At 38.6% G+C, this 21,840-nt stretch overlaps 1 protein-coding gene across 6 annotated transcripts in view; it reads left to right on the forward strand.

Annotated features, from left to right (window-relative positions):
* Positions 1 to 21,840, forward strand: part of SLC7A11 (solute carrier family 7 member 11) — a 393,259-nt gene that overhangs the window by 263,805 nt on the left and 107,614 nt on the right. The window contains exon 13 of one of the 6 annotated variants that reach the window (XR_009596823.1): positions 10,011 to 13,190. The exons of 4 other annotated variants lie outside the window; for them this stretch is intronic. The gene's annotated coding sequence lies outside the window, so the exon portion shown is untranslated. Of the gene's footprint in view, positions 1 to 1,472; positions 3,001 to 10,010; positions 13,191 to 21,840 lie in introns of those variants that run through there. One more of the 6 variants, XR_009596821.1, reaches the window with a different exon arrangement.

The following is a 21,840-nucleotide window of genomic DNA, read 5'->3' on the forward strand; positions in this document are numbered from 1 at the left end:
AAATAAGCAGGGTGACTATATACAGCCTTGATGTACTTCTTTTCCAATTTGGAACCAGTCTGTGGTTCCATAAAAACACACTAGCTAGCTATTTCACAATTAAGATGTTGCATTGGTCAAAACATTCATTCAGATTTTCCCATAAGATGTTACAGAAAATCCCAAAGGAACTTTTTCAGCCAACCCAGTAGAAAGCTAGAAGCAGATGGAAAAGAGCTTTCTGCTTAAAAAAAAACAAAGCAGAACTGTCAAAAATGACTTCCCATTTTTTCTGAGTGGTACAAATTATAGTGCTCAGGCAGAGGCAACGTGCCACTTTTGGAGTCTGTATCATAATAATGTTAAATGACTCACTTGCTTTTAGATATATCCCTAGAATTTCACTGCAGCTTTCCTTTTCAGACCTCAGTTGTGAGTGTGGATTATTGTTTGAGCTCTGTTCTTAATAAAGTAGTATACAGACTCTCAAGATTGCAGGCGATGCAGCCATATTGTCTTAAAGCTGTTGAGTTGGGAATATTTCTCGCCATTAAAGTGTGTAAAAATGTGAGATCATCTAATTTAATTTAACAGCAGTGATTCACTAGTAGAATACTATGAAAGGTAGAAATAGTATCATTTCAAGAGGGTAGATAAAATCATAATGAAATATTTGGCAGTGGAATGCTTGATATTTTCACATGTGCAGAAGAAATAAGGCAAACTCAGTTCAGTCAGTCCGACACTACTGAAGCAACTTAGCAGCAGCAGCAGCACAGAAATTAACTAAGAACTGAGCTTAAATTTGAGATCTGCAACTATATGAACTTAGTAACTGCTCTGTTTGTGATCCCGAATAAGGAAGCATAAAATTTCCAGTGGAATAGAGAACATAATTTCTGACCTTAAGACATCTGCAATTTGATGGATATTCCAACCTTTTGATGTTTTGCAGACCAAATAATTCAATATATTTTTTAAAAAGTAAAGCCATACACATAGCTGATCCTTGAAATGCTGATTTTTCAGCACTGATCACAACAGCAATAAACAGAAAGGAGGGAAATGGCATAGTTTCCTGTGAAGGGTAAATGATTTAAAAGAACTTGCATTTTGAAAGTTTTATTAACTCAGTGTATTTTAAGTGAATTTAATTTGTTCATAGTGTTTTGCCTTCCATTGGAGTTTATTGACTAGCTGAACTCCCAAAGTACAAGGACTCAATACTGAATAAGTAGTAGACTTACATTAATGTATCTTGAGCGGTAAGTAAATGAATTAATATAATGTTACTAATTTAGAATAAGGAAACAAGATTTATCTGTCTTTAAATTTTTTTTCTTTAAAACTTTGTCAAACTCCTAAGAAGTGTGCAGGTGAATAAACAATCCTTTTGCACTGGTTAAACAATATACAATTGATTGGTGCATTACAAGGCATGCTTTGATTCATTATTAACTTCTTAATGTCTACTATATTTAACTTCTATGCAGAGTACATCATGAGAAATGCTGGGTTGGAAGAAACACAAGCTGGAATCAAGATTGCCGGGAGAAATATCAATCACCTCAGATATGCAGATGACACCACGCTTATGGCAGAAAGTGAAGAGGAGCTAAAAAGCCTCTTGATGAAAGTGAAAGAGGAGAGTGAAAAAGTTGTCTTAAAGCTCAACATTCAGAAAACGAAGATCATGGCATCTGGTCCCATCAGTTCGTGGGAAATAGAAACAGTGTCAGACTTTTATTTTGGGGGCTCCAAAATCACTGCAGATGATAACTGCAGCCATGAAATTAAAAGATGCTTACTCCTTGGAAGAAAAGTTATGATCAATCCAGATAGTATATTCAAAAGCAGACATTACTTTGCCAACAGAGGTCCGTTTAGTCAAGGCCATGGTTTTTTCTGTGGTCATGTATGGATATGAGAGTTGGACTGTGAAGAAGGCTGAGTGCCGAAGAATTGATGCTTTTGAACTGTGGTGTTGGAGAAGACTCTTGAGAGTCCCTTGGACTGCAAGGAGATCCAACCAGTCCATTCTGAAGGAGATCAGCCCTGGGATTTCTTTGGAGGGAATGATGCTAAAGCTGAAGCTCCAGTACTTTGGCCACCTCATGCGAAGAGTTGACTCATTGGAAAAGATCCTGATGCTGGGAGGGATTGGGGGCAGGAGGAGAAGGGGACGACAGAGGATGAGATGGCTGGATGGCATCACGGACTCGATGGACATGAGTCTGAGTGAACTCCGGGAGATGGTGATGGACAGGGAGGCCTAGCATGCTGCGATTCATGGGGTTGCAAAGAGTCAGACACGACTGAGCAACTGAACTGAACTGAATCTTAATTACTGATTTCTGTTTAGTGAAATCTATCACTGGGTTGCCATGGGACTTTGTAATGTAAATTCTTAATTTAGCAAAACTCTAGCAGCATGTTTGTTTACTAGAAAACCTGGTAAAAATCTAGGAACATTATATAACATTCTGCTTGCTAAATTAGTCCCTTTGCCCCTCCATGTCAGCTCTCTACTTTTCTCTGCCCTGTTCTCTGCTCCCAGGAGGCTGAGTTGGGTGGACACTATTGGCTTCTAACAGAATTTGGCCCATTAAGAGCCTAAGAAGCAGACTGGAAGGAAGGGCTAGTAGGGTATGGAGACCCTTTGAAAGAAGCTTATGGCTTCTTTCAAGACAGCACTTCCCTGTAACTATAGCATCTTCTGACCTAGCCTTGGGGACCTAGGGTTAACCCTGTGATCTGACAGGCTCTCCAATAGTTTTCTTTACAATATACACGTTACACTTATTTGTTAATATTCTTTGTTAAATCCTTCTGTAATGATTATAATTGGGGATTCAATCTACTTCCTATTGGGACCCCACAAAAAAGAAAGTTTCCTTACTTTTGTGCTCAATACTACAGTATCAGAACACCATGTTTGTCCAAAAGACTCCAACTTGACATGATAATGTTAAGAGAACCTTTAAGAAAAATAATAAAAATACCTTTAAGTCTTTATCTGAATCTCTACAAAGCTGTTTTTATTTTTTCCTTTTTGAAAATGATATTATAGAAAAACAGAAAAAATTTCTCACTCAGTGATTTTTTCTTTCTGTCTGTTTTACAAGTTTATCAGAAAGAATGCACCAATCATGCATGATGAAGCAAAATTGTTCAGAGAAATGCCCACAGACATCTGAATTAATGAACTAAATTTGTCAATTGCAAAATGCTAACCTTCTTGAATTTTTCAAGGAAATGAAATCTCCTGCCTGAAAATTAAAAAAATATATATGTTCAATTGAAACACTGACAATTGGTATTATAAAACCTATTTTACCAATGCAGTGCAAGGACTTTTTATTAGTGTTGTATAAATCTAGCTGCTTCGTAATATTATTATTCATCAGACTTGTACTCTGAGAATGTTATTCGTCCTTGAATTCAGACTGTATAAATCAATTTATACTCATGATCTTGAAGTAAACACAGTCCACATTAATCTTTTGGTTATTTGGTATTTTCTTAGCACCCATGCAAGGAGCCTCTATACATTATATGTACTTGGTTATGACTCTCTTAGCCTTTTTTCCAAATTGTTTCTCATGAGAAAAAACATCCATCTCTTTATCAGGATTATGAGGGGCTTTGGATCATGGATTGTGTTTTGTATTCCAGTAGGATTCTCTAAAGTACATGTCACAGTTTATACATACACTATAAATGTTTATTGTTAGTGTCCAATGATTAAAGCTGTTCCATAGTATATGCTGAACTGTTTGATTATGGAAGGCCTAGGGATATAAGAATAGTTTTCTGAATCAAGGTTTAGAAACATGAAATTTTGGCTTTGGAAGAGACAGTCTTATGCTTATCTCTACTCACTAGTCTGTTAGCAAATGTTACAATGTATACCATAGAGCCAACATTGTTTTGAGCAGAGTGAAGAATGTAAAAATTAGATATAATGAACCTGTAACTTTCAGTTCAGTTCAGTCACTCAGTTGCGTCCAACTCTTTGTGACCCCATGAATTGCAGCACACCAGGCCTCCCTGTCCAAAACAAACTCCTGGAGTTCACCCAAACTCATGTCCATCAAGTCAGTGATGCCATCCAGCCATCTCATCCTCTGTCGTCCCCTTCTCCTCCTGCCCCTAATCCCTCCCAGCATCACAGTCTTTTCCAATGAGTCAACTCTTCACATGAGGTGGCCAAAGTATTGGAGTTTCAGCTTTAGCATCATTCCTTCCAAAGAACACCCAGGAGTAATGTTCTTTAGAATGGACTGATTGAATCTCCTTGCAGTCCAAGGGACTCTCAAGAGTCTTCTCCAACACCACAGTTCAAAAGCATCAATTCTTCAGCACTCAGCTTTTTTCACAGTCCAACTCTCATGTCCATACATGACCACAGGAAAAACCATAGCCTTGACTAGACGGACCTTTGTTGACAACGTAATGTCTCTGTTTTTGAATATGCTATCTAGGTTGGTCATAACTTTCCTTCCAAGGAGTAAGTGTCTTTTCATTTCATGGCTGCAATCACCATCTGCAGTGATTTTGGAGCACCCCAAAATAAAGTCTGACACTGTCTCCCCATCTATTTCCCATGGAGTGATGGGACCAGATGCCATGATCTTAGTTTTCTGATGTTGGGCTTTAAGCCAACTTTTTCACTCTCCTCTTTCACTTGCATCAAGAGGCTCTTTAGTTCCTCTTCACTTTCTGTCATAAGGGTGGTGTCATCTGCGTATCTGAGGTTATTGGTATTTCTCCCAGCAATCTTGATTCCAGCTGGTGCTTCTTCCAGCCCAGCGTTTCTCATGATGTACTCTGCATAGAACGTAAATAAGCAGGGTGATAATATACAGCTTCGATGTACTCTTTTTCCTATTTGGAACCAGTCTGTTGTTCCTTGTCCAGTTCTAACTGTTGCTTCCTGACCTGCATATAGGTCAGGAGACAGGTCAGGTGGTCTGGTATTCCCATCCCTTGAAGAATTTTCCACAGTTTATTGTGATCCACACAGTCCAAGTCTTTGGCATAGTCAATAAAGCAGAAATAGATGTGTTTCTGGAACTCTCTTGTTTTTTCCATGATCCAGAGGATGTTGGCAATTTGATCTCTGGTTCCTCTGGCTTTCCTAAAACCAGCTTGAACATCTGGAAGTTCACAGTTCACGTATTGCTGAAGCCTGGCTTGGAGAATTTTAGTAGCGTGTGAGATGAGTTCAATTGTGTGGTAGTTTGAGCATTCTTTGGCATTGCCTTTCTTTGGGAGTTTAGTGAGCTTATATTATAAATTTCAAAATTGTAGAAATCTCTAAGCATTTTGACTTACTCAAATTTAAACATTTTCTCCATTTAGGAAGTGCTTTCATGGAGTAAGCTGTGCTAACAGTCAAGGCTCCACTGTCACCATACTGAAGCTGAGAAAACTAGATTGTCCTTTTTCCAGTTGCTGGGAAGAGAACACATAATTTGCTGAAACTTTGAATCCTGAGATTTTATAGTAAATATATAGGGAGTTAAGACTTTTTTTTTTTTTTTTTTTTTTGGCATGGAGGTTGAAGTACTGAATCAGTGGCAGATAGCACATCTTAATCAAACTGTTTCTGGAACCAACCTGAACTATTTTCCTGTTTCCTAGCATGCCCAGATCCTGCTTATATCCCAAGCCTGATTCTACAGGCTTCCTTAATCCTATAAATCTAGAGTTGGTATAGTTTCTTACAGTCAAGAACCAGATGGATGTGTAAGATAAAAGCTAAATGCCTACAAAAATTTAGAAAGTTAAACATTAGCCATGGTAATATCCATGTGCGATGTAAGATGAGTGTGGGCTTGAGTTTTCATGGAAGATTCCATGGAATAGAAGATACATATTTTGGAACTTGATGGATGAGTAGAATCTGAATAAGCAGGAAAGAAAAGAGAGGGAATTCCAGGTCCTATAATCAACACTGTAAATGCCAGTGGTTCAAGGAAGAGTGGGGTTATAGAGAGATAAGGCCTATTTTTCCAGAATAAATTGTCATCATTTCTTTTGAATTTCACTATAATTTTCTTACATATTTTAATCTTGTTACTTTATCTATAATCTCCAATTTAAAAAAAATCTGGTGATGGATAATGTGGCTTGTGGTTCATATATATTCACAAAACAAACATAGATATATTTTTATGTATGTGAATGATACATACATGTTCATATATGAACCGCTTTCTCCCTGAATCAATAGGCCCCAATCTGCTATGTTCTTTCATTGAAAGAATCCCCAGGTGCTGTGAGGGTTCTTGCCATGCTTGTTGGCAGTGAGAGGAGGCAGGTATAGGCACATAAGAAACACTTTAAGTTGAGAGATTCAAAGTATTTCTTACATACCTATACCTGCATTGACATGTCTATACTACCACATGTGAAATAGCTAGTGGGAAACAGCTATATTATTATAGGGAGCTCAGCTTGGTGCTCTAAGGTGACCTAGAGGCATGGGATGGTGTGGTGGGAGGGAGGTTCAAGAGGGAAGGCCTATATGTATATATATATGGCTGATTCACATTGTTGTACAGCAGAAACCAGCGCAACATTGTAAAACAATTACATTCCAATTGAAAAAAAAATACTTTTGAGTCAATCAACTCTTGAACTCTTGATACCTGGATGGGTCAAAACTATGTTGCAGTGACTTTGGGTAATGTTTGCAAACGTTAAAGAAATGGTAAATAAAGTTTAAATTTAATTCTATCAGATTGAGAGCAAATGAGAAAATTGAGGTTCAAATTGCCAATTTTATGTGAACATTTGTTTTGAATTTTTCTGCCTCAGTTATTTAGTTGATTGTTCTAACTGTATTTCTCAGCTTCAAAAAAAGGCTGAAAGGGAAATGTCATTAAGCCCCTTTTACTCAGTGAATAAGAGTTCAGTGTTTAAACTTGGTTGAAACTGGCGAAAAATAAGCAAACGTTTGTGCTTTAAAATTCAATTAAGTTAAGCAAAATTTTATTGAATCTCTTCTAAATGTTAGTGTCTTAGTGGGAAAAGAACAATGATAACTAGGATGAAATTCCAGACCTCAAAACCCTTGCATCCAAGAGAAAAGAAGAACATTCTTTTGTTCAATTCTAGGGGTCAGAGTGGGCTTCATGCAGGGCTATAAATGGGAATTCACCTGCTGTGTTTCAGGCCAACAGTTTTTTCCCATTAAATTGTGGAAAATCCTCAAACAAATACAACTCCAAGAGGGCTACCTTGAGATTATAACCCCCCAGAGATTAGTATTTCTTAGTTGAAAACTGGGAGGTAAATTGCTTTCTGTCAGCATTATTAGGCCTATTTTATAACTGTTTTATGATTCTTCAGGAAGGAGGAAATGAAGACTGAAATCTTGGGGCACCTTGTCTCTAAAACTTCGAGCTGCCTCTAGATTCCCTTTTAGTAAATTCTCTATGCAAAACCGCTGTGTAATAGTATCGTTAATATGTCACATTGTTTTAATGGTAGCAGCTCTTTCATGGTAAATTGCTGAAAAGGAAAGTGCAATAGAAGAAAATTCAGAATTGCTTTTATAGTCCTGGTTCATGTGCTTACCAGCTATGTAATACTTCAGGAGCACAATAATCACACCCAATTTTCCGATGTCATAGATATATACAATAATGAGTATAAAATCTTCAGTGAACTATGAAATGCTGCAAATAGAGGCAATTACATTTTTAAGGTTTTAAAAAGTCCACTCAGAAAATAGAACAGTAATTTAACAATTAGTTTCTACCCTGTGTCATCCCTGACTTTGGAAAGGTTATGATTTCTTAGGGGAGAAGCACAGGGTTATGTTTACCTTATATATAAAAGGTAGTGCTGTGATCAACAGTACTTGACATAGATTTTTCACAGCAAGAAATCATTCAACAAGGATTTGTAAAAGAGGTAATTTACCCTTAGTCCAGTTTGCCAAGATGTATGCCCTCACCCTGGATTATGTCAGCCTTGAGGAGGGGATTCGTTATTCAGTGACTCAATCATCTCTGACTCTTTGCAACCCCATGGACTGCAGCATGCCAGGCTTCCCTGTCCTTCACCATCTCCCAGAGTTTGTTCAAACTCATGTCCATTGAGTCAGTGATGCCATCCAACCATCTCATCCTCTGTTGTGCCCTTCTCCGCTTGCCCTCAGTCTTTGCCAGCATCAGGATCTTTTCCAATGAGTCAGTTCTTAGCATCAGGTGGCCAAAGTATTGGCGTTTCAGCTTCAGCATCAGTCCTTCCAATGAATATTCAGGGTTGATTTCCTTTAGGATTTACTGGTTTGATCTCCTTGCTGTCCAAGGAGATCAAACCAGGAAGAGATACTTTATGTATCTGAACCTACTTCTGTTTTGCAATAAGATTGTCTGATGTGTTAGGGACAATTCAAAGAACATGATTTTGAGCAAGCTCTGGGAGTTGGTGATGGACAGGGAAGCCTGGAGTGCTTCCATGGGGTCGCAAAGAGTCGGACACAACTGAGCGACTGAACTGAAGTACCTTCTATAGATTAGGAATGAAATATTCAAATTATCCATTGTCATTTATATGTATAATATAATGTCCATAGTAGATTCTGGATATCTCTTAACATTAGGTTTATTATTTGAGTAGAGGTAAAGAAATGGTCGTGATGATTTGTTTCCTTAAGACTGATAATCATGGGAAGTCCCTGGCGTTCCAGTGGTTAGGACTCTGTACTCTTGCTGCTGAGGGCCCCAGTTTGATCCCTGGTCAGGGAACTAAAAATCCTACAAATCATGTGGTGCAGCCAAAACAAAAAAAAAATTGATAAACATAATGTGTCCTATCTATTTAGACAAATTTAATAAAACTATCAAATTGTAATATGAAATTGCAAGCATTGTGGATAACATTGTTTAAGATTATCAAAATTTGGTGACACCTATTCATCCATGATCAAAATAGTCCCTACATTTAACTGTTGCTCATCTTAATGATTAATTTATTATTCCCCTAAACTAATACAACCATAACTCCTAATTTTTGATACTGTGTATCTTGAATTATAGTGAATTCTTTGCTACCCTTCAGTGTGTTTCAAAAGCAATATTTACTGCCAGAGAGATCAATGAATATGAGATAACACTATGATGAATTAAATAGACATTTAATAGGAACCATATAAAGTGAATATATATGTGGGTCCTATATTAAAAATATTCTGCATAAGTACTGTTATCTAAAAATCTTGAAAAATACAAGAAGATTAATTCCTCTCCTAATATACTAGCTTTAGAACTTATTTTCTTTATAAACTAGTCTACTATATTATCAAAATAATACAGTATTCAACAGAGACACAACTTTCAACATTCCATGCCTCCTCTTATACTGGTGAGAAGCTAACATTATATAGCCACCATCACATTCAGTTTTGTGTATATTTTTACTGAAGTAACACGCTGAACTTTAAAAGAAAGATAAATATTTCAATCCACTCTGCTTTGCTTTCTCTGCTTTATTATTTCATCAAAGTCACCCTTTCACTGTGAAATCCAGATGGCATATAATAATGGAAAATGCCATCAATAATAGAGTATCTGGTTTTTCATAGGAAAGAATAGCACGGTATTCCTAAAATTCTGAGACTGCCTTCCCATATTTGATATGATACATGTCTACTGATGGGCCTCCTTTTTTGCTGGATAATGTTTCTCACACACACATATATTTTAGTATAAGAAGAATCACAAAAATAGCAATTAGTTTAAATGTTTAAAAAAACAAGCCAACTAATATTAATTTTTAAACTTTAATATCAAATTTAGGATATACATGCATACATGCTCAGTCATATCTGACTCTCTGACCCCATGGACTGTAGCCAGTCAGACTCCTCTGTCCATGGGATTTCCAAGTCAAGAATACTGTAGTGGGTAGCCATTTCCTTCTCCACGTGTGCTCTGCTGTACTAAGTTGCTTCAGTCCTGTCTGACTCTTTGCAACACTATGGACCGTAACCTGCCAATCTCTTCTGTCCACAGGATTCTCCAGGAAAGTATACTGAAATGGGTTGTTGTGCCCTCTGCCAGGAGATATTCCCAACTCAAGAACTGAACCAGAGTCTTGTGTCTCCTGCATAGACCAACAGATTCTTTACCACTAGCACCATCTGGGAAGCCCCAGTTATGAGGGTAGACCTTAATATATTTGTTTTATTATTTTTCATAGATTTACAGCTTTTGTTAAAAAATATCATTTTCCTTTGTAGGAATTATAAGTCAGTTCAGTTCAGTTGCTCAGTTGTGTCCAACTCTTTGCAACCCCATGGACTGTAGCACGTCAGGCCTCCCTGTCCATCACAAACAACCGGAGCTTGCTCAAACTCATGCCCATCAAGTCGGTGATACCATCCATCCAACCATCTAATCCTATGTCCTCTCCTTCTCCTCCTGCCCTCAATCTTTCCCAGCATCAGGGCCTTTTCCAGTGAGTCAGTTCTTCACCTCAGGTGGCCAAAGTATTGGAGTTTTAGCTTCAACATCATTCCTTCCAATGAACACCCAGGACTGATCTCCTTTAGGAAGGACTGGTTGGATCTTCTTGAAGTTCAAGGGTCTCTCAAGAATCTTCTCCAACACCACAGTTCAAAAGCCTCATTTCTTCTGTGCTCATCTTTCTTTATAGTCCAACTCTCACATCGATATATGACTACTGGAAAAACCATAGCCTTGATCAGATGGACCTTTGTTGACAAAGTGATGTCTCTGCTTTTTAATATGCTGTCTAGGTTGGTCATAAGTTTGCTTCCAAGGAGTCAGTTCAGTTCAGTTCAGTCGCTCAGTCATGTCCGACTCTTTGTGACCCCATGAACTGCAGCACGCCAGGCCTCCCTGTCCATCACCAACTCCTGAAGTTCACCCAAACTCAGGTCCGTTGAATTGGTGATGCCATCCAGCCATCTCATCCTTTGTGTCCCCTTCACCTCCTGCCCCCAGTCCCTCCCAGCATCAGGGTCTTTTCCAGTGAGTCAACTCTTCACATCAGGTGGCCAAAGTATTGGAGTTTCAGCTTCAACATCAGTCCTTCCAAAGAACACCCAGGGCTGATCTCCTTTAGGATGGACTGGTTGGATCTCCTTGCAGTCCAAGGGACTCTCAAGAGTCTTCTCCAACAGCACAGTTCAAAAGCATCAATTCTTCGGTGCTCAGCTTCCTTCACAGTCCAACTCTCACATCCATTCATGACCACAGGAAAAACCATAGCCTTGACTAGACGGACCTTTGTTGGCAAAGTAATATCTCTGCTTTTGAATATGCTTTCTAGGTTGGTCATAACTTTCCTTCCAATGAGTAAGCATCTTTTAATTCCATGGCTGCAATCACCATCTTCAGTGATTTTGGAGCCCCCAAAAATAAAGTCAGCCACTGTTTCCACTGTTTCCCCATCTATTTGCCATGAAGTGATGGGACCAGATGCCATGATCTTCATTTTCTGAATGTTGAGCTTTAGGCCAACTTTTTCACTCTCCTCTTTCACTTTCATCAAAAGGCTCTTTAGTTCCTCTTCACTTTCTGTCATAAGGGTGGTGTCATCTGTATATCTGAGGTTATTGATATTTCTCCTGCCAATCTTGATTCCAGCTTGTGCTTCTTCCAGCCCAGCATTTCCCATGATGTACTCTGCATATAAGTTAAATAAGCAGGGTGACAATATACAGCCTTGACATACTCCTTTTCCTATTTGGAACCAGTCTGTTGTTCCATGTCCAGTTCTAACTGTTGCTTCCTGACCCATATACAGGTTTCTCAAGAGGCAGGTTAGGTGGTCTGGTATTCCCATCTCTTTCAGAATTTTCCACAGTTTTTTGTGGTCCACACAGTCAAAGGCATTGGCATAGTCAATAAAGCAGAAAGAGATGTTTTTCTGGAACTCTCTTGCTTTTTTGATGATCCAGAGGATGTTGGCAATTTGATCTCTGGTTCCTCTGCCTTTTCTAAAACCAGCTTGAACATTTGGAAGTTCATGGTCCAAGGAGTAAGCATCTTTCAATTATCTTTTAGGATTTGAAATAGCTCAGCTGGAATTGTATCACCTCCACTAGCTTTGTTCATATGGTGTTTCCTAAGGCCCACTTGACTTCACACTCTGGAATGTCTGACTCTAGTGGGTGGGGGCTGGTCATACCATCCTGGTCATCTGGGTATTTAAGATCTTGGGAATGGTTTTGATCACTACCTTCTGTACAGTTTTACAAATCTCTCTCCATAGTTTTAAGGCACTCTATCAGATTTAATCCCTTCAGTCTATTTACCATAGCCTCTCTTATTATCAATAACCACCGCCAGAGTGGTACATTTGGTGTGATCAGTGAACCCATACTGACACATCATCACCCCATCATAGTTTACTTTAGAATTCACTCTTGGTGTTGTACATCTGGATTTTGACAAATGTATAACAGTATACATTCATGTTTAAAGTACAATGAAGACTGTTTTCACTGTACTAAAAATTCCTCTGATCTTCCTATTCATCCCTTGCACTACCTTCAGCCCCTGACCAACACTGATCTTTTTACTGTCTCCATAGTTTTGCTTTTTCCAGAATGTCATGTTGTTGGAACCATATATTACGTAGCTTTTTCAAACTAACTTCTTCTATTTAGTTATATGCATTTAACTTTCCCCTATATTGATGGAGGAAGCTTCATGGCTTTATAGCTCATTTCTTTTTAGCACTGTGGTGTTGGAGAAGACTCTTGAGAGTCCCTTGGACTGCAAGGAGATCCAACCAGTCCATTCTGAAGGAGATCATCCCTGGGATTTCTTTGGAAGGAATAATGCTAAAGCTGAAACTCCAGTACTTTGGCCACCTCATGCGAAGAGTTGATTCATTGGAAAAGACTGTGATGCTGGGAGGGATTGGGGGCAGGAGGAGAAGGGGACGACAGAGGATGAGATGGCTGGATGGCATCACTGACTTGATGAACGTGAGTCTAAGTGAACTCCAAGTGTTGGTGATGGACAGTGAGGCCTGGCGTGCTGCAGTTCATGGGGTCACAAAGAGTCAGACACGACTAAGTGACTGAACTGAACTGAACTGACTGAATATTACATTTTTGAATACCCAATGGCTCATTTATCCTTTCATATATTGTAGGACATCTTGATTGCTTCCAAGTTTTGGCAGTTATGAATAAAACTACTGTAAACATCCATGTACAGGTTTTGTTTTTGTTTGTTTTTTTTTTTTCGGGGGATGGGGTATCATAAGTTTTCTCTTTCTTTGGGTAAATACTGAAGAGTGATTACTGGACCAAATGATAAGAGTATGATTAGTTTTGTAAGAAAGTGCTGAACTGTCTTCCAAAGTAGCTGTACTATTTACATTTCCACAGTTAATGAATTGAGAGTTCCTAAAGTCCACATGCTCACCAGCATTTGATGTTAGTGTTCCAGATTTTGGCCATTCTTATAGGTGTTTAGTGGTATCTCATAGTCGTTTGGGCTTCCTTGGTGGCTCAGATGGTAAAGAAACTTCCTGTAATACAGGAGAATAGGGTTCAATCCCTGGGTTGGGAAGATCCCTTGGAGAAGGGAATGGCTACCCACTCCAGTATTCTTGCCTGAAAAATCCCATGGATGGAGGAGCCTGATGGGCTACAGTCAGTGGGGTCACAAAAGATTCAGACACAACTGAGCAATTAACACTTCCTTTCATAGTTGTTTCCATCTGCATTTCGCTAGTGGTAAAGAATCTGCCTGCCAATGCAGGAGACACAAGAGACCTGAGAAGATCCACTGGAGAAGGGGATGGCCACCCACTCCAGTGTTCTCGCCTGGTAAGATCCCATGGACAGAGGAACCTGGAGGGCTACAGTCCTCAGTGTCACAAAGAGTCAGACACGACTGAGTGGCTAAGACGTCCCCTTTGCCTGATGACATATGATGTTGAGCATCTTTTCATATGATTACATGCCATCTGTATATTTCCTCTGGTAAGGTGTCTGTTAGGTCTTTGACTCATTTTTTATTTGGGTTGGTTGTTTTCCTATTGTTGAGTTTTAAGAGTTCTTTTAATATTATGGATAACAGTTCTTTATGAGATGTCTTTTGCAAAGATTTTCTTCTAGTCCGAGGTTTGTCTCTCATTTCTTAAGGTTGTCTTTCACAGACCAAAAGCTAATGCTACATTAATGCTAATGAAGTCCAATTGATCAATTTGTCTTTCATGAATTGTGCCCTTTGTATTGTATCTAAAAAGTTATTGCCATGCCTAAGGTCATCTAGGTTTTATCCGATGCTATCTTCTAAGCATATTATAATTTTGCATTTTACATTTAGGGCTATGATCCATTTTGAGTGAAGTTTTGTGAAGGGTGTTATATATGTGTCTAGATTCATGTTTTTGCATAGGGATATAAAAAGCCTCCTGATGAAAGTGAAAAAGGCGAGTGAAAAAGCTGGCTTAAAACTCAACATTCAAAAACCAAAGATCGTGGCATCCAATTTCATCACTTCATGGCAAATAGGTGGGAAAACAATGGAAACAGTGACATTTTTTTAGGCTCCAAAATCACTGCAGATGGTGAATGCCACCATGAAATGAAAAGACGCTTGCTCCTTGGAAGAAAAGCTATGACCAACCTAGACAGCATATTGAAAAGCAGAGATACAACTTTGCCGACAAAGGTCCATATAGTCATAGCTATTGTTTTTCCAGTAGTCATATATGGATGTTAGCGTTGGACAATACAAAAAGCTAAGCCCTGTAGAATTGCTGCTTTTGAACTGTGTTGTTTGAGAAGCCTCTTGAGAGTCCCTTGGACTGCAAGGAAATCAAACTAATCAATCCTAAAGGAAATCAATCCTGAATATTCACTGGAAGGACTAATGCTGAAGCTCCAATACTTTGGTCATCTGATGCAAAGGGCCATCCCAATAGAAAAGACGCTGAGGCTGGGAAAGATTAAAGGCAGGAGGAAAAGGGGACGACAGAGGATGAGATGATTGGATGGTGTCACCTACTTGATGGCCTTGAGTTTGAGCAAGCTCTAGGAGTTGGTGATGGACAGGGAAGCCTTGTGTGATGCAATCCATGGGGTCACACAAAGTTGGACGTGACTGAGTGACTGAACTGAATGGAACTGATACAGTCATTGGGCTTCCTTGGTGGCTCAGTGGTAAATAATTCACTGTAGTGCAGGAGACACGGGAGACATTCAATCCCTGGGTCGCAAAGATCCCCTGGAGGAGGAAATGGCTGCCTACTCCAGTATTCTTGCCTGGAGAATCCCACGGACAGAGGAGCCTGAGGGGCTACAGTCCATAGGGTTGCAAAGAGTCGGACACAACTGATGCTACTTAGCAAGTCTGGCTTACTTCACTTAGTGTGATAATCTCTAGGCCTATGTTGCTGCAAATGGCATTACTTCATTATTTTTTATGGCTGATGAATAGCCCATTGTATTTGTGTATATGTGTGTGTGTGTATACACACTACATCTTATTATTCCTCAGTTGGTGGGCATTTGCATTGTTTCCATGTCTTGGCTATTTTAAATAGTGCTGCTGTGGACATTAGGGTGCATGTATCTTTTTGAATTACAAGTTTCTCTCTCTATGCCCAGGATTGGGTTGCTGGGTCATATGGTAGCTCTGTTTTTCGTTTTATAGGGATCTTCATACTGTTCTCCATAATACCTGTATCAATTTACATTCCCACCAACAGTGCTGGAAAGTTCCCTTTTCTCCACACCCTCTCCAGCATTTATCATCTGTAGACTTCTTGATAAGGACCATTCTGATTGGAGTGAGTTGGTACCTCATTGTATTTTTTATTTATTTTTCTTTAATTATTAATGATACTGAGCATCTTTTCATGTGCTTCTTGGTCAGCTGTATGTCTTATTTGGAGAAGGGTCTTATTTAGATCTTCTACCCATTTTTTATTTTTTCTGGGCTCCAAAATCACTGCAGATGGTGATTGCAGCCATGAAATTAAAACATGCTTACTCCTTGGAAGAAAAGTTATAACCAACCTAGATAGCATATTCAAAAGCAGAGACATTACTTTGCCGACTAAGGTCTGTCTAGTCAAGGCTATGGTTTCTCCAGCGGTCATGTATGGATGTGAGAGTTGGACTATGAAGAAAGCTGAGCACCGAAGAATTGATGCTTTTGAACTGTGGTGTTGGAGAAGACTCCTGAGAGTCCTTTGGACTGCAAGGAGATCCAACCAGTCCATTCTAAAGGAGATCAGCCCTGGGTGTTCTTTTGGAAGGAATGATGCTAAAGCTGAAATCAGTACTTTGGCCACCTCACGCGGGTAGTTGACTCATTGGAAAAGACTCTGATGCTGGGAGGGATTTGGGGCAGGAGGAAAAGGAGACGACAGAGGATGAAATGGCTGGATGGCGTCACCGACTCGATGGACGTGAGTTGAGTGAACTCTGGGAGTTGGTGATGGACAGGGAGGCCTGGCGTGCTGCAATTCATGGGATCGTGAAGAGTTGGACACGACTGAGTAACTGAACTGAACTGAACCCATTTTTTGATTGGATTATTTGGGTTTTTTGATGTTGAGCTGTATAAGTTGTTTATATATTTTGGAGATTGATCTATTGTTGGCTGCATTGTTTGCAAATATTTTCTCCCCTTCTGTAGGTTGTCTTTTTGTTTTCTTTATGGTTTCCTTTACTGTCCAAAAGCTTTTAAGTTTGATTAGGTCCCATTTGTTTATTTTTTTTCTTATTTCCATTACTCTCTGAGACAGATCTGAAAAGATAATACTGTGATTTATGTCAAAGTGTGTCTTGTCTATGTTTTCCTCTAGTAGTTTTATAGTATCTAGTTTTACATTTAGGTCTTTAATCCATTTTGAGTTTATTTTTGTTCATGGTGTTGGGGAGTGTTCTGATTTCATTCTTTTACATACAGCTGTCCAGTTTTCCCAGCATTGCATACTGAAGAGAGTATCTTTTCTCTACTATATATTCTTGCCTCCTTTGTCATAGATTAATTGGCCATAGGTTTGTGTGGGTTTATTTCTAAGCTTAAATACCTTTCTGCCTACTTAAGTAAAACCAACAAATACTGCTTTTTTTTTTTTTTTTTTACAAATATCTGACAAAAAATAACTTTAGGTAGATGGTTAAACTTTACAGTTCAGTTGAGTGTTTTTAAAGGGAAGTGACATAAATATGTATGTGTTTTGTAAATATTTTATGGAATAAAAATAGTGCTTTTTATTGCAATTTTATATTATGTATTCTAGAAACGCTACTTTATTCAAACTTTCAATCAGAAATCTTTCCCCTGAATTAAGTAAATTTTAGATGATATATTATTTAGATGATATGTTATTAGCCAACTATTATGAAAGAAATCACAGATGGATTACATTAAAAATTGAACATTAATTTGATCTGTTTAAGATATTTAAAATGTTTATTTCCAATTAACTCATGAATGTTTACAAGAAATCAGTAGTTGACCTTGCCTGGTGACTTAAACCCTTATTTTAAGCCCAGAAATGGACACCTTTATGTAGCATGAGTTTGGAAATCACAGGGCACTCCAAGGCCCTTTGCTTTGGGGACCTTCAGGGCAATTACACTGGTTTGAAAAAATAACGAGCTCTCTATAAGGCTGACTACAAAAACTTATCTGTCATTCTGACATGTTAGAAGAAATCTACTGGAAATGTTGGTGGCAAGAACATGAAATGGACTTGTTGAGATAAAAGATATCCAAAAGGAGATACATTTAAAGACATCTCATTAATCAAATTGACAGTGGAAAAGCCCATATAGAGAGGAAAAAAAAGTACAGATGTCTTACTAAACCATGGCTCATTAGTTTTTCCTTTTCCCCCTTTCATTCTCTATATTTTCCATTAGAATGTCTCTGAATATAGTCAGTTTTTACATGAATGATTTAAAGCCTGACAGTCACATTACATTACATAGCAATTTGTTTTAGAAGTATAAATAGTTTTTAAAAATTCAGTGTTAGTTAATTTTGAGATTCAAATTTTTTCTAATCTAAGATGAAAATAGGATATAACAATGTTAGATGAGATATCTGAATGTTTTCACACATGTGGAATTCAAAGTGTTAATGAGCCACATGGTTTGCAAATTGTACTAACAAATGTTAGTAACAGTGCTGACTTTGACGTTTGCAGTAACTAAAGTTTAAACATGGTATCAGTTTTAAAAGATCTTTAAAAAACTTAAATTTTAAGTTTTATTTTAATATCATATAAACTATAAAACTATATAAATATGTAATACAATTACATATAATAATTTAACAAGCATAACTCATAAAGTGTGAATTTTTTTTTCTCCACTATGACTTTAGATTTTGTAGTTCCGGTTCTTCCCATAACTAGATAAAAAGACTGCTTTGTCTTCTCTTGTGAATATTAAGTATAAGAAAGTTCTTTGACCACTGGCTCACAGAAAACTGATTCTATTGGGAACTTAATGTGTCTGATCCAGTGCAATAGTGATACAAATTCAAATTCCATTTCAGTCTCCACTTTTTGACCTGAAGTCAAGCTGTAATGAGACAGAGCTGGCAAGATCAGGCTCTTCTGACTCTTTGTCAGTTCCAGTCTCTCTACTCATTTAGCCATGACTTCTGAGCCTTGAAAAGGAAGGGAGGGACTGGTGATAGTCATACCTATCTGGCGGTGTGCTGGTATTATCCTTTTCTGAAGCTAGTAGAGTCTCATCAGGTGCTTTCCTTTTTCTTGTGAAAATGTCTGCCATCCCCAGTTTCAGTGCATTGATCAAACATAGTTTTCAACCATACTCTCACTATTTCCCTTGGTTCTTTAGTTGTTCTTCAGTGGCTGTGCATCTAGTATCAACTTCAGCCTCTTTTTCCTAAGATTTTTTTTTTTTTGCTTTTGTCTGGTTATCTATCCTCAAGTATCCAGCATAATCCAAAAATCCAACACCAACCTTTTTTTCTAATTAAGACACATATTTGGTCCAAGAAAACATTAATTCTCTCTCCCAGCTAATTCTGGGAATTTCCTAAAACTGTGGCTCATGTTCTGCTATGGCAAAGACCGTCAGCCAACCCCTCTATTGACGTTTCTAAAGAATGACAGAGACATTATTTTACTGATCATCTCGCAAATAAAACAGGATGTTGACCAAGCTTTCTACTGAATAGCTTTGAAGCCTTTTCACGTGGCTTGTGTTCAAAAGTAGAGTTAACTCTGTATTCTTCTTTGGGAATGGTGACACTCGAAGCAAAATTCTTTTCAAAAATCCTCTTTGAATTTCAACCTTACTTTCTGACAACTTTTACACCAGAAGTATGTGGTTAACCAAGAATACATGACTGATTCTCTTGCAACTTTTAGGCAAGTCCTGCATCTTGGTCTCAAACACTACTCTGGAAAGAAGTCTGAATGATCTCAGCAATTTAGTTGAAACTTTAGAGTGAGATACACCATCTAAAAATTAAGACAAAATTATCATTAGGAGAGAAAGCAAAAATGGATGGTCTTGAAGCTCATTCCTTCTAATTTCTGGTGAAAAGTGAAAGTTGCTCATTCGTGTCTGACTCTTTGTGACCCCCATGGACGGTAGCCTGCCAGGCTCCTCTGTGCATGGAATTCTTCAGACCAGAATATTGGAAGAGGTCCAGGGGTTCTCCCCAAACCAGGGATCGAACCCAGGTCTCCCACATTGCAAATGGATTCTTTACCGTCTGAGCCACCTGGTAGCTTAACAGAATTAACCCAGTAGAAGACAGGGAATTATAAGCTATTGAGAATACTCCACCGGGAGCCTTCCATTGCTATATAGACACATACAGACACATAGATGTTCCCTGCTTCTTATGCTTATAAATAACACGACATTTCAAAGATCAGGTTCCTCTCTGTTGAAATATTTGCCAATATTGCATATAGTCTAACTCTATCTGGTCTAGGTATATCTCTCTGGAAAAATTTAAAGCCTAGAGATTATAGTGTGCTCTGCTACTTCAGTAGTTATTTTTTTCTTGCAAACCCAACTTTTACATTTTTACTAGTTAGGTGAGTATATCATTTGCAAAAGAGTTGGAAACAGTGAAAGTCCCTGTGCATTGTGTTATTGGAAGTGGTTGTGTTTAACTGGCTTATCTTGGAGATGAAAAACATCCCTTCCTATAGACAGTGGCTGTAGGGAGACTGTAAAGTGTGACAGATTTGCTCAAAGAGCCAGTTTTCCTGCCGCAGATAGGGGACTACAGTGTTATTTTATAGCCTGGGATCAAGCTGGGTGGCTCCAGTGTTCAGATGCCTTGAAGTAAGCACAGTAACCAGGGAATACAGAAGCCCAGGGGCCTGTGGTGACTGCTCAGTTATCATAAGGACTGTAAGGGGTGGTACTCAGCTGCTATAAGCCACAAACAAGCATGGATTTCTAAAGAGAAGTAGATATGTCACAAAAGGCAATCATGGGTAACTGGGGCTACAGTTAGCCAGTGAAAAGGAGGCTAGATTTTGCAGACTCTGGAAATTTGCCTGAATAATACTGTATTGTGGCTGAAAAGTGGTAGACAACACATTTACAAAGATGAGTTACCTTAGCTATTGTTGCAGACTTTTCTGGTATTAAAGGGACACATAAACTGAGTTGAACTGGATCTTACCAGCTCATGAAAAAAGAAATCCTGAATTGTTTGTTTGTTTGACTATTTCTGGGGGCCAAAGACTCAGATACACCAGTTGGTTGAACAAAAATCCAGACTTCATAGAATGACGTTGACAAAAAATAAGCCAGAACAAATCTAATATCTAGTGTACACAATCTCAGCTTCCTTGGGGAGTTGAGCTATCCACATTTCTAAACTTACTAGATACCAGAGCTAAGGTGGCTGTGGTTCTACTGTTCATTTTTGGATTCACTTGCTATTTTTTATGTCAACTTTATAAACATTGATAATGATATCCAAGTGTATGAATGTGTTATTGTTAATTAGATAAATTCATTTACACCCCCATTGTTGGATTCTGTAATGAGTCACATGTATGTTTAAGAAAGGCTTGAGAGCATAAAACTTGCCAGGTTTGTACAAAGGAGACATTGTTCTCATGCTAAGCGATGAACAAAAATTTTGTCTTTTCATACAAGATTTAACATAGTTGGGGATAATATGCAGTGGTATCTTTTGAATTAATATCCCTTTCTGTCTGGTGAAATGACTAATGCTATGCACCACAGAGGAAGTAGTCACTACTTCTCCCTCCTGTGCCTGACATCATTGCAAATTGCTGACACTACTGGGTCTTGACATGCTGTTTTGAATATTGCTAATACATTTTTACAGAATCATTGCAGATGGTGACTGCAGCCATGAAATTAAAAGATGCTTACTCCTTGGAAGAAAAGTTATGACCAATCTAGATAGTATATTCAAAAGCAGAGACATTACTTTGCCGACTAAGGTCCGTCTAGTCAAGGCTATGGTTTTTCCTGTGGTCGTGTATGGATGTGAGAGTGGGACTGTGAAGAAAGCTGAGCGCTGAAGAATTGATGCTTTTGAACTGTGGTGTTGGAGAAGACTCTTGAGAGTCCCTTGGACTGCAAGGAGATCCAACCAGTCCATTCTAAAGGAGATCAGCCCTGGGATTTCTTTGGAAGGAATGATGCTAAAGCTGAAACTCCAGTACTTTGGCCACCTGATGCAAAGAGTTGACTCATTGGAAAAGACTCTGATGCTGGGAGGGATTGGGGGCAGGAGGAGAAGGGGATGACAGAGGATGAGATGGCTGGATGGCATCACGGACTCGATGGACGTGAGTCTGAGTGAACTCTGGGAGTTGGTGATGGACAGGGAGACCTGGCTGCTGCAATTC

Source organism: Ovis aries, chromosome 17 (assembly GCF_016772045.2).
Source record: "Ovis aries strain OAR_USU_Benz2616 breed Rambouillet chromosome 17, ARS-UI_Ramb_v3.0, whole genome shotgun sequence".
Taxonomy (NCBI): Eukaryota; Metazoa; Chordata; class Mammalia; order Artiodactyla; family Bovidae; genus Ovis; species Ovis aries.